At 43.0% G+C, this 13,142-nt stretch overlaps 1 pseudogene; it reads left to right on the top strand.

The window, feature by feature from the left end:
• The first annotated feature begins 297 nt into the window (after window positions 1-297).
• Window positions 298-1,743, top strand: LOC108118267 (annotated as a pseudogene).
• Window positions 1,744-13,142: the final 11,399 nt, after the last annotated feature.

The raw sequence follows: 13,142 nt of genomic DNA, 5'->3' as shown, positions 1-13,142 counted from the left end.
GGACGAAATTATCCAGATCATCTTTTAAAAGCTGGACCCTGCCATAAAGGCGAAGTGGGAAGACTCTCTCGCAGGAAACAGTGCTGACAGCCTGCCAACTTGGGGATACATGGTTCGGTTTTTGAAACAAAGGTGCCGTACACCTCTGCTTTATTTGCCTCAAGTCTGGACACTTAACCACCGGATGCTCATCCTCCCGCTGCCGAACTTGTAATCGCCGATATCATGCCCTGTTACATCCGTGTGATCAGTTGCCCAGCCCTGCTTCCGTTCCCGCTTCCGACGTAGATCCTGCTAATGAGGCTGGCGTTGCGACCTCTCTGGCTCCGCCAGCTAACGCGTTCGTCACCCAGGATCGACACGCTGAAGCAGTGTTCTTGCCAAACGCCAACATTCTCGTTCGTGGTCGACCAGGAGACTTCCTTCCCTGCTGAGAGCTACTTGATTCCGCTTAACAAGTTGATCTCATCACATAGACGCTGGCCAGCCAATTTCAGCTTTATCGGTCCGCATATTCCACGTATTCGGTATGCATTGAGGCAGTTGTGGCGTCTCACATCACAGAACGTCAACCTGGGCAGAACATTGTTCCAACATTGTTTCCAACTGGAAGGTTCCTGCCAATATGGTTCTGGCAGGTCCGCACTTCCACAGAGCGCATCGTGTGGATTTTCTGATTGGAGCCAGCCAGTTTTTTATCTCCCCTCAGTTGGGCAAATCTAACTAGGAGACGGTCTCCCTCTTGTGCAAAATACGCGATTTGGATTGATAGTTTCTGGAGATGGTTGCACCCCAAGGAAAACGCGTGTGGGCGCTTCATCAGCGGTCTCCAGCCCCCTGAGCTCCACCTGCCACTCTTGCATTTCTGAGGAGGTTGAGCTGCAGAACCTGAACGATCGACCGGCCATCTATATTGTGCGTATCTTGGAGACAGAGAATTTACGCCTGAGCATCGAGGTGTAGACCACCAGGGACACGATCAACCGCGAGACGACTTATATCAAGAACATGTTCGAGGCTGAACTGCTGGAGACCCGTCGCCTTCTGGATGGTACGGCTAAGGATCTTTCTGTGGCAAAATCGATAGCAAGCGTTTGTGGGAGGAGAACGAGGAGCTGAAGAACCGTTTGGACAAGAAAACCAAGGAGTGCAGCACTGCTGAGGACAATGAGCAATGCAATGAGCTGAGCAAATTCAACCTGGCTAATGCCAATCAGAAAAAGATTGGTGATGAACTGAACGATATGACCAAGGAGTTGGTTCTTCAGCGCAAGCAGTTCGAGGACACGCGCAAGGCTCTAGAACAGGAGGATTCTGCGTGAGGAGCTGTCATTCAAGGATCAGATCCACTCACAGGAGATCAATAAGTCGCGCCGCATCTGAAGCGAAATCGACAGACGCCTCAGTTTCGCGTATGATGACAAGTTGAAGCAGTCGCTACAGGAGTTGCGCTACCAGTATGAGGAGCTGAATCGAATTATCGAGTCGCTATACGAGGATAAAGTCCGTCGTCTGCAAGTCCATCGAAGAGTTGCGGTCAACTCGTGTTCGTATTGACAGTCTAAATGCATCTATTATAGGTCGCGTACGTGAATGGAACTCGATAACACACGCGAGCGTCACGGCTAAGAAGTGGCTCACCTCGAGAAGGAGCTTATTCGAACCTCCACCCATATCATGCTCTCACCTTGCACTTCCTCTGGCGCCATGAGTCGCAAGCGTACTGTGGTCGATGAATCTTAAGATCGCAGGATCTCGGACTACTATAGCCAGTGCCAAAGCAACGTTAAGAACAAGGAAATCGATTCCGAGGGCACGTTCGTGAAGCATAAGAAAACGATAAAGGCAACGATAAGGTGGCCATTGGAGCGTCAGCTGCATCGTTTTGATTAACGAGGGCGGTCTTTCGACCACCTACCAGTTTCATCGCTCTGTAAAAACTGAACCGTGTTGCTTTATTTAATCCAGCTGTTGGATCGACAAAGCGTGCGTTGTCAAGGTTATGTCTGCTGCTCCTCAAGGGCTCTGTTGATGGGCCAGCCTTCAACGAGGGTAGGATGTTGGGCCAAGCAGTCAAAGACAAAGGCGGATGAGCAGCGGCGGATTGATCAGCAGTTTCTATTTTGGTTTGGTTCTTCCAGTTTCGAATGCGCTTTACTTTTATTTTGTAGCGCATGCGCTTTTGGGAGCTTTTCGAAGATTTATTTGTAAAATTTGTACTTCTGGCATTAGGCGTGGTTTTGTAGCGGTGTTGATTTGGTTTTGATTTCAACTCGGAATAACAATTTGGAAATTTAACTGCCCCGGCTTATTTATTCTACAGCAATTAAAAACTCGTAGTTGCTCAACATTGTTTATGCAAAAACATTGATTGACAGAGCAAAAGTGCGATCAAAACTTGTCCGATTCAGATGCCAAGGAATGGAAGGCCTTTAAAGAAAATCTAACATCACTTGAAAGCATTAGAATCGCAAGCTGTCTTAAGTCCTACGGTAAAATGCAAGTCCAAATTCATGGATTCTCTGATGCGTCCGAAAGAGCATTCCTCTTTGATAGTTAAAGCTAGCAAAAGCAAAGTTAATTCGAAGAAAAATCGAAAAACCATTCCCAAATTGGAGCTATGTATACCCTTTTACTCTACGAGTAACGGGTAAAATTAATAGATAGAGTTAGGACTGAAATGAGAGAAAAAAATTGGGCATATGGCTGGAGTAATTTAATAATCACAAGAGCATGGATTAAAAACGAAAATAATAAAGACAAATTTATTCAAGCTGATGAGATACGAAAGTTTAAGGATATAAAATGGAGACATGTTAGATCAGAAGACAACCCTGCAGACGTAGGATCAAGAGGGATACAATCAGAAAAATTTTTAGAATGTGAATTTGTTGGAATGGTCCTCAATTGTTGGCCAATTCGGAAAAGATAATTCAGAAAATGAAGAGGGAATTTTGGGTTAATGGGAAGAATGATTATTTAAATACTCTTCAACAAAGAAATAAATGGCAAATAGGAAGTCATAATATTAATAAACGTCAAGTAGTCTTATTAAAGGATGAGAAGTGTCACCCCACAAGATGACCCTTGGTAAAAGTTTTAGTTTCAGAAGAAAATAATAAAGTCTTTATGACTTAGGAGGGGAAGAGTAATAGGCGAGCTCGTTTTGAATTTATGGATGCACTCTATCACAGACAGTTTTGGATAATGGACGCTAAAGACAGAGATAACTTAGAAGGTAACATGAAAAATCTGATAGACAATCAGCGCAACACTGAACATTTTTTAGACACGAATGCTCGTGCTTCTGAGTTTCTGGCATCTGCAGTCACAAATTTATCAATGAAGACTATTACATTTGATATAGACTCTTTATTGCTCAAATCTATTTCTGGATCGTCTTTCAATCAAAACATACCGTGAACTTAAATCTCTCTGTTGAAACTAAAACGCGTCAATAAAAGTTAGTAATGAAATCACTACCGAACATACCTCCAGGTTTATTCATTAGCTTAAGAACTTCTCTATACCTTTAATCTTCATTAAGACCGATAGCAGCTGTGATTACGCTTGACGCGTTACGCTTATGTAAGCAAGTTGCAAATATATTTCGAATCTTTATTAATTCCAATTTTTTTTAATTGTGAATATTTTGTTAGTTCTACAACCTCTTCTTCCTACATTCTTAAGTTCTGATCTTAATATGGTTGTGTAACTTTTGGAAGATGGTTGTTTTACGCCAGCATATATAGTTGGAAATGCCAACTTTTCAGAATCTTCAACGAAATCAAGTCGAAAGCCTTTTGACCATCACCTGAAGCTATTGTGATTCTCGGCATTCCTACATTGTGTGTTTGAATATTCTCAAGCAATGTTTCTTCTCCAGGATTTAGATCTTCGGCTTCTGTGTTCTCAACGGAATTAGACGCTTCCGAATTTTCATACTCCTGCTGGATTGCCAATCGTTCCTGTACTAAGACTAAGTAAGCTTGAGATGCTACAAAAAGAACAGTATGGGATATAAAGTTGGAGATAACTGTACTAAAGCTAAGTAAGCTTGAGATGCTAAAATTGGAGATCTACTGCTCGTTAACTGACATTTCGCATTCTGTAAAGCTCTGTATTAACTAAATACCTAATATTCTGCAATTTTTAAAGGCCTAATAGTCTCAGCCATGAAATGATGATAATTCCATTCTTTGAGATGTACAACCTCAGCCTCATTGAAAGCTCGTGGGAGGGACCTAACGATATTGCTTACAGGAATGGAAACATTCACAGCAGTTCCTCTACTAAGGGTGTAAGACCACTCAAAGAAATATGAATTTCGAGAAAATCTAAGCCGTTAAACATGACACGTTTGGGCTGCCTTTCTGCTCTTATTTTACTGTAGCGCAGCAAGCCCAAAACTCAAAATGTTCTTCAAAGTATATTCTTGTTAGCTATCTTATTTGCTTGGGATTGCAATCCCATGAAACAAAAGCAAATTTGGTCAGGGCCAAGCTTAAGTTTCGTATTGAATGAAGCCATGTCTGGAGGTGTTCTTGAAGTGGTTCTATTTTCTTGAGAAAAAGTAATCTTATCTCCTGACTTCGGATCCAGTTCCGACAGTTCCCTATTTCACAAAGCTTCCCTCTTTTCACTAAGGTCTCTATACCGACTTTTTCTTTCTTTTATATTTATATAGTTGCCTGTTGTGCAGCTATTCGTGCACTTCGTCGCATGGTTTTGTTCCATGCTCACTCGTTCGATAAACAGGATCCAAGCGCATTTCCCTTCTGGCTGCAGTATTTTGATCCTGCAGCGAGTATCGGCTACTCGTTCACCTGTACGAAATACGGGATTGAAGAGCCTTTTCCTGTTGTCTTACGTATTTTAAACCATCTTCATAGCCCGTGACTCGCTGTTTAGTGTTGTTTTGTTTGCACGAGAGACGGAATCCAACCGCCTTTATCTATAGACTGGAGAATTTGGAAATTGTGTCTTAGCCCGGGGCTCGCTATAAGTCGTGTTTCGAATCGAAGGCGAGTTCACCCGTACGAAAAGTGTGATCCAATCGACTTTCCCATAGTTCATAGTATTCTCAGCCTACTCCATAGCCGCGGACTCGCTATTTAGTCGTGTTTCATAACGACGACGAGTATCAGCTGATTGTTAAACGGCACGAAAAATGATATCCAAGCGCCTTTCTCTATGGCTGACGGTATTTTGAACCTGATCCATAGACCTGGACGCTGCAGTATTTCCAACTTGCTTCATAACCCGGAACTCGCAATTTACTCGTGTTTCGAAATGACGGCGAGTATCAGCTGCTTGTTATAGGCTGTAGTATTTTCCGCCCTTTTCAAGGCCTAGGGCTCGCTATTTAGGGATCCAATCGCCTTTCTTTATGGTCCACAGTGTTTTGAATCTTTTCCATAGACCTGATCTCGATATTGTATCGTCTTACGGAACGACGTCGAATATCGGCTGGTTTTTCACCAGCACGAAGAACATGGTTCCAAACGCCTTTTCCTATGGTTTGCAGCAAAGAACGGCAATGGTACACCCAAACAATAAGTGTACTCGAATCAATTTTGCGTTTTCGGCTCCCTGAAATAAGGGTAGTTGAATTGCACTGATCATTACGAATGTGGTCATACGCACAAACTACTCTGTTGCACAGACACACAAAACACTTACAGCAAAAGAAGGGAGTGTTCGAAACACCTATGTTTCGGGATGAGTGATTTGAGTGTTTAGGGTGTCTTTGAGCAGGTCATTAGGGATTAAACGAATAATTTTACATAAAAGGAAAGATATTTAGACGTGTTTCGAAACGACGACTAGATACTTTCTTTCTCTATGGGTTTCTCTATGGCTGCAGTATTTTCCACTTTCTCCATTGACCGATACTTTAGTTTTTCAGACAACGTCGAGTATCAGCTGTATATCCACCCGCACAAAAAACAGGATCTAAGCACCTTTCTATGAGCTGCATTATTTTGAACCCGCATCTTAGCCCGGTACTCGCTCTTTAGTAGTACAGCATCGGCTGCTTATTTAACCGCACGGGACTCGCTATTTAGTTGTTTTTCAAAACGAGAGCGAGCATTGGCTGCTTCATCCGCACGGGACTCGCTATTTAGTTGTTTTTCAAAACGACAGCGACAAAACGGCTTAAAGAGTCTGACCTTATGGTCTGCAGTATTTTGAACCTGGTCCATAGACCGGCACTCGATATTTAGTAGTTATTCGCTGCAAGTATAGGCTGCTTTTCCCCTGAACCAAATCCAAGAGCCTTTCCCTGTGGGCTGCAGTATTTTCCGCCTTTTTCAAAGCCTGGGCCTTGCTGTTTAATCGTGTTTTATAATGACGTTGAATATTGGCTTCTTGTTCACGGGATACGGGAATGAATCGCCTTTTCCTATGGAATGCGAGAACTGATCAGGCAATAGCCGATATGTTCGTCAAGTTTTTTCAAACCACATATTCACCTTCGACAACCGCTAGGCAGCCTTATGTCTACGGTGTTCCGCAGTCGAACCTCGTCACGCGACCTTTTGTATCTAAGAGTGGTATTCTTAAGGATCTTCAGAGTATTAAGCCGACATACTCTCCGGGCCCCGACGGCGTTCCCAGCTGTGTGCATAGGTACTGCGCGTCTTCCATTTGCAGTCCTCTTCTCAAACTGTTTAACCTCTCCCTTGAAACGTCTACGTTTCCCCCTATTTGAAAGGAATCTTTCATCATTCCTTTACACAAGAAAGGGAAAACTTCGGATGCTGGTAATTATAGAGGTATCTCTAAATTATCATCAATTCCTAAACTCTTTTAGAAAATTATTGTGCCCCATGTGCAACACCAGTGTAGATCAGTAATATCTCCATAACAACATGGTTCTATGACTCGACGGTCTACAACTACAAGCTTACGTGAATTTACCTCTTATGTCATTACTGGGTTCCGAAAAAGTCTTCAGACAGATGTCATCTACACTGACTTTAGTAAAGCATTTGACTCTGTAAATCACTCACTTTTAGTTCATAAACTTGACTTAATCGGATTCCCATGCGATCTTCTTAGGTGGGTTAAAAGTTATCTGACTGGTAGAACGCAACGTGTTTTATTTAAAGATGTCTTGTCTGGTTTATGCTTCATCTAGTGTCCCTCAAGGAAGCCATTTTGGTCCGATATTTTTCACATTATTCATAAATGACCATCCAATCGCTTTAACAAATTCTTTTTTTTAATGTACGCAGATGATGTGAAACTTTGTATTCAATATAAAGATGCGTGCTACCAGAGAAAACTACAATCTGACGTAAACAAATTTCAATTTTGGTGCTCTTTAAATTAAATTAAATTAATTAAATTTGGATTTGGATTTGGATTAAATTAATTAAATCTTAACGGCTCTAAGTGTAAAGTTATGACCTTCAGTCGCTCTAAGCCTTGATAGAATTAAGCTAGTAGACGACTTAGGTGTCCTATTGGATGCCAAACTTACATTTTCCGACCATATGTTTTCCATGGTTAACAAAGCCAGAGGTGTGTTAAGTTTTATAAAAAGATGGTCGAAAGAATTTAATGACCCTTACGTAACCAAAACTTTATTTGTCTCCCTCGTTCGTCCGGTCTTGGAGTATGGATCTTGCGTCTGGAACCCCCAGTACGCGGTCCACCAAGACCGTATAGAATCAATTCAAAAAGCTTTCACTTATTTGCTCTTCGTGGCCAAAATTGGGATGCAAACATACATCTTCCCTCCTATAAAAGCAGACTATTACTAATAAACTTACCTTCCTTTGCTAACAATCTTATTAGTGGGGACATTGATAGCTAAGCCCTAATAGGTCGCTTAAACATCAATGTGCCAGCTAGGCCCACTAGAAACTATATTCCCTTATCCTTGGACATTGCAGCTAGAACTTTACCCTTCATGAACCATTTAGGGTATAATGTTCGAGTTACAATGCCCTCTACCACATTACATCCAATAATTCTCCTAATTTACTAAACCACTTAGCACATATTTAATTTCGTAGTTTATTACATTTTCCACTCGGTACCATCCCCGTGTTCCGAGCCGAATGATAGACGGCAGCGCCCCTCGGTCGGTTGGGCGGGGGCTGGTTTGCACGTTAAGCAACGGGAGTCGCGAAAAAAAAAAATAAATAACTGCGGCTGACGTAGGACGGCTCCTCCCGTTGGAATCCACTGGTACTGGCATTCCTATCCGTTTGCTGCTGTCTCTGTACATCCGTTGGTCTTGACTGTTTCTCTGATCCCTCCTGCGGCCTCCATCTGCGACTGGCGGCCGTCTGGGATGTCCAGGTGACTCGTGGAGATGGTAGTTATGCCTCATTTGGCATCCGTAGACGTTGCATCCGTGTCTCTTCCTGCAGAACCGGGACATGTGTCCGGGCTCCAGGCACGAGAAGCATAGCCTAACCATAGATTTGGTGTTGTGCCTTGCATATAGGGCAACATCTGGGGCGGTCGGCATACCGCTCCTCCTCGCGAACACTATTCGCGTGCAGAATCCTTCGCTTCGGTTGCTCCTTGGCTCCAGCGTCCAGCGTCTTGCGAATTCATAAAGCCATTCGCTCAGGTGCACCACTGTCGAGTACGGATGTATCATGACCGCGTGCTTCGCGCAGTCAAACCTCTTGCTCAGAGGCAACTTGGCGATCAGCTCCTCCATTAGGGTTGGGTTCCCTAGGTGCTGGTTGCCGATCATGGTTGACTGCAGGAACGCCGCCAGGTTGCTCACCTTCGTCGTGAACGGCACGATCCTTGCGATGTTGACCTCCGGAATTGGCTGCACATCGCGCACGCTCTCTAGTTGGCTACGGTTGAGTCATACCGGAATCGAAGCTGCTCCATATCAGCTTCTACGTTGCTGGGATGGATGAGCAACGACTTCACTGTCTCGCGGGCCTCGCCCTTCAGGGTTTTCACTAGCCTCTGGTTGTTTTCCAATTGGGTTCACTGGTATACTGCCTCTGTCTCTGTAAACGCGCACACGAATATTGGCCATTCCTCTGGCTGACGTTCAAATTCGGGAAGATCAGGCAATCTTCGTGGCATCCATCCAGGTATGCTCGCCGTCGCCACTCCAAATGACTGGAGTGATGGTGCAGATACCTCCAAATTATGTGTCGGCTCCCGTGGCGGGTGAACATAACCTAGTTCAGGCTGCGCCGTGGCGGTAATACAAAAATGGCGCAGAACTGTTGTTGTTGTACAAGTCCGTGTGACAGGTTTCCCGTTGGCCGCCAAAGATGGCGTCACTCCAAGCTCCGTTTGCAGATTGTCAGCCATCTGCCTGGTCAAGTTTTCACTCAAACTCTGTTGCGCTGCTCCCTGGCGTGGCAGCATTCCACTCAAACATGGCATATTCCCCGCACCGCTCACTCCAACGTTGCGTGCCCCGATTCTAACGGGATCCTTGGCGGCCTCAGCTTGTCCTCTATTTGCCCTTGCCTTTTCCAGCTCCAATTCTAAGTGAGCGATTCTTTCCATTAGGACCGTCACTTCTACAGTCGTGGAGTCCGTAATCTGCACCGTTGCATAGGGCTGCAGGTTACTTGCCGCTTTCCTGGCGGCTGTTCCGCTTTCCTTCGGAGTCTGTGGTGGCTGCTGCCGATCACCAGCCACCCTCGCAGAGTTGCCCGAGGTGCCAGTTGCTGTGGCCGTGGTGCTCGTAGTTGCGGGAACACCCGACGCTACCAGCCTGGGGCTCCGCCTGGGGGCATCCTCTTGCAAAGTGCGAATAAAAGATAATGTCGCCGCTTGGCCGATCACGGGGAATGCCTTAAAACAAACGCTGGGTAATAGTTGGAGTTCGTTTGTATGCGTGTTGGCGCTTAAACTAAGAATACCAGACTTCATAAATTACTGACTTCGACGATCGGCGCTAAGTTTGAACTTGACTAACTATCGATAGCCCTAATCCGTTCCGCAACAAGGGTTCTGTTATCTGCCTTAGAATTTTATTTCGAGAAGGGATGCGCAGTGAACAAGAGGATTTGTTATCCGTTTTAAATATGTTCTGAAGGTTCAACGAATTGAGTGGGGTTTCTGTTTCATGGATTGTAGTGATATTGTTGACGTTGTTAGCGCATAAAATCGGTTATACCCTGCATAGTGTATCCGCTACAATATTTTGTGAGCCCTTTTCATGTTCTAGTTCGTAGTCATACTGGCTCAATATGTCTCTCCATCTTAACAGTTTCGTGTTTTGTCCTTTAAAGTTTTTCAGTCCCAATAAGAGTTTAAGGTCACGCTCATACATATAGGGACAAATAGGACAAATTGTTGTTCACAGTATGGATATTGTAGTATCAGGTAGTCAATAAGAAGTGTCTTGCAAAACTCGAAGGCTTCCCTGAATTCTGAACCTATTATGACTGATTTCCCACGTGCGAAATCTTTTATGAATTTTCGGTAATAACCTATTAATCCAAAAAATGATTTTATCTGTTTGGTGGTTTTAGGGCAAGGGAACTCTTTCCTGAGAAGGCATTTCTCAAGAAGTTTGATTTAGTTACTTGGATTTTTAGATTAGCTTTGTCAAGCCTTGTTTTTTGATGTCTGGAAGGTGAAATTAAAGGAAAGCGGAAAAATTATGATATTGTCTAAATAGACAAGGTAAATATCTCCTATCAATGTCCCCAAGATATTATCCATGACCCGTTGGAAGGTTGTGGAGGCATTTTTCAGTCCGAAAGGCATACTTGTTAATTGATAATGTCCCTTTTCCACGGAGAAGGTGGTTTTAGTTCTGTCTTCAGGGGTTAACCTAGATTTGATGAACCCACTTGCAAAGTCTAGGGTTGTAAAGTAATTCGCTTTCCGTAGACTGTAGAATATCATTAATATTGGGAATCGAATATATATCGGCTATTGTTTTATCTTTTAATCTTCTAAAGTCTATTACTAACTGCCACTTTTTTTCTACCTCTGTTGTTCCTATGTACAGGATTATTGTCATAAGTCCTACCTTTTGAGTTTGAGCTTTGTCCCTAGTCCTAGTAGTAAAAACTATGCTCGTGTTGGCACCATTCGTATGCCGTTTCTACTGTATCTGGGTTCCTAGCTCTAATTATCGTTTTCGAGGGGTCCCGAAGCCCTACTAGAAAGGCATTCAGGCAGAGTAGAGAGAGGTAGAGAGAGGGTGTTGAGAGGGTCATCTATATACCCGATACTCGTAGGGTAAAAGGGTATACGAGATTCGTTCAAAAGTATGTAACAGATAGAAGGAAGCGTTTCCGACCCTATAAAGTATATATATTCTTGATCAGCAGCGAAGTCGATTGATCAATGTCCGTCTCTCCGTCCGTCCGTCCGTCCGTATAAACGCTGAGATCTCAGGAACTATAACAGATACAAAATTGAGATTAAGCATGAAGATTCTTGAGGTCCCTGGACAGCGCAAGTTTATTTCAGCATCCTGCCACGCCAACTCTAACGCCCACAAATCACAAAAACCTAAAATCTCGGAAACTATTAGAGCTATAAAGTTCAGTATGTATAAACTTTGGATGCTAGCGCATCTTTTAGTGGTACCATTTACGGCCACACCCACTCTTATGCGGTTTTCGCATTTTCTAGAAAAGCTAATATCTCGGTAACTATATGTGAATGAAAGTTCGTATTAAGCATGTAGGTTTTAATAATGCTTCCAATGCGAATTAATTTTTTTCAATCAAGCCCAATCTAAAGCCCATAAGACCGGAAAAAAATGTGAAAATCAGGGAAACATAAGAGCTAGAAAGTTGTGCTTAAAAATAAGTATTTAAAAGATGCCAATGCAACTTAACCCTCGTTTTCACTCGGCTTCGCCTACTCTAACGCCCACAAACCGCAAAAAACTGTGGCGCCCATAATATTATAGTGTAAGTTTTAGATCGACCTTGTAAAACATATATATCTATAGATTTACGAAAGATGTTTCAAATCGGAACATTATTTTGCTATTTATTAAGAAATTGAGGTTATTATAAAGCCTTACATGATCAGTGACGTCACTATCAGTTACTCAACATGCGCTTTCCGACAATAGGTGGTGCTTTGGAAATTTCAACTAGCAAAATTAATATTTTAAAATTGTGTAAAACAGTAATCGCGGCACTCTACTATAAAGTTTCCTCTTGTTTTTTCTTCTTTACTCCGACTTATCTTTCCATTTTCACGCACTTTTTGCCACTGAGTACTCACTACATTCAACACCCACGTTGCCAAGATTACAACTATAGCTGTATTCATTCTAAGGTTCATGATTGCTTGTCCTTCGTCTTGAGTTCCAAGCCCCTGGGAACGATAATAAGTTCTTCCTTTATAGGCTTTGCCAGGTAAGTTATTGTATCAATAATTAATAAAGCTTCTGCTCTTTTTAATCGTCCAAACCAGACTGGTTCATTGACATAGATTGGTATATAGGAATATATGATCCCGCTCTCGGGGGTTTTGGGGGATGATGGTAGATCGGAGCTCGTAACTCGCTCGACTCGTGTTCGTATTGACAGACAAAACGACAAATGACAAATTGTAAACGTAACTGGAAATACTACTGTCAATAAGGACAGAAGTGATGTATCTGACTTTGAAACAGCTAGAAGCTCCAGTTCAGAGGACGAGAATAAAATAGGAACACATGTTTCGCGATCTTGAAGAGCCATTAAGCTTCCTCAAATATGCTAATGAAAGTGAGTAAAAACTTAATATTAAAAAACAGAAGGGTGTAATAATAGCATAAATTAGGTATTTTTATAGTTTCCTATGTATATTTAAGTTATATAATGTTATCGAAGAATGGTCCCCTAATAAGCGTGGCTGATCATGGTGGATGCAAGTTAAGGGGTAACAGTTGGTCGTACCTTTCCCTGGTGGTTATTGTATCACCCTAGAATGGAGCTAAGACTTCGGGTACCTGCGCTCGCACAATCTGGGTTCTCCGTGGGTGCGCAGTCGACTTGTCGACATGCAGAAGAGTTTAAGCTTTGTCTTCGGACCCCGACATAGGCATATAAACCTATGTAACTCATGGCCTAGGCTTGGAGTGGCTGCGCTGCTAGCTCGGAGACTTTGCTTAGATTGCTTTGGCTCTTAGTTTTAGTCTTCTTTTGTATACGAATAAATAGCAGTCGCTCAAGGAA

The sequence above is a fragment of the Drosophila eugracilis genome, unplaced genomic scaffold, assembly GCF_018153835.1.
Source record: "Drosophila eugracilis isolate 14026-0451.02 unplaced genomic scaffold, ASM1815383v1 contig_2011, whole genome shotgun sequence".
NCBI classification, from domain to species: Eukaryota; Metazoa; Arthropoda; class Insecta; order Diptera; family Drosophilidae; genus Drosophila; species Drosophila eugracilis.
The sequence above is the reverse complement of the archived record's forward strand: the minus strand, read 5'-3'. Positions and strand labels throughout refer to the sequence as shown.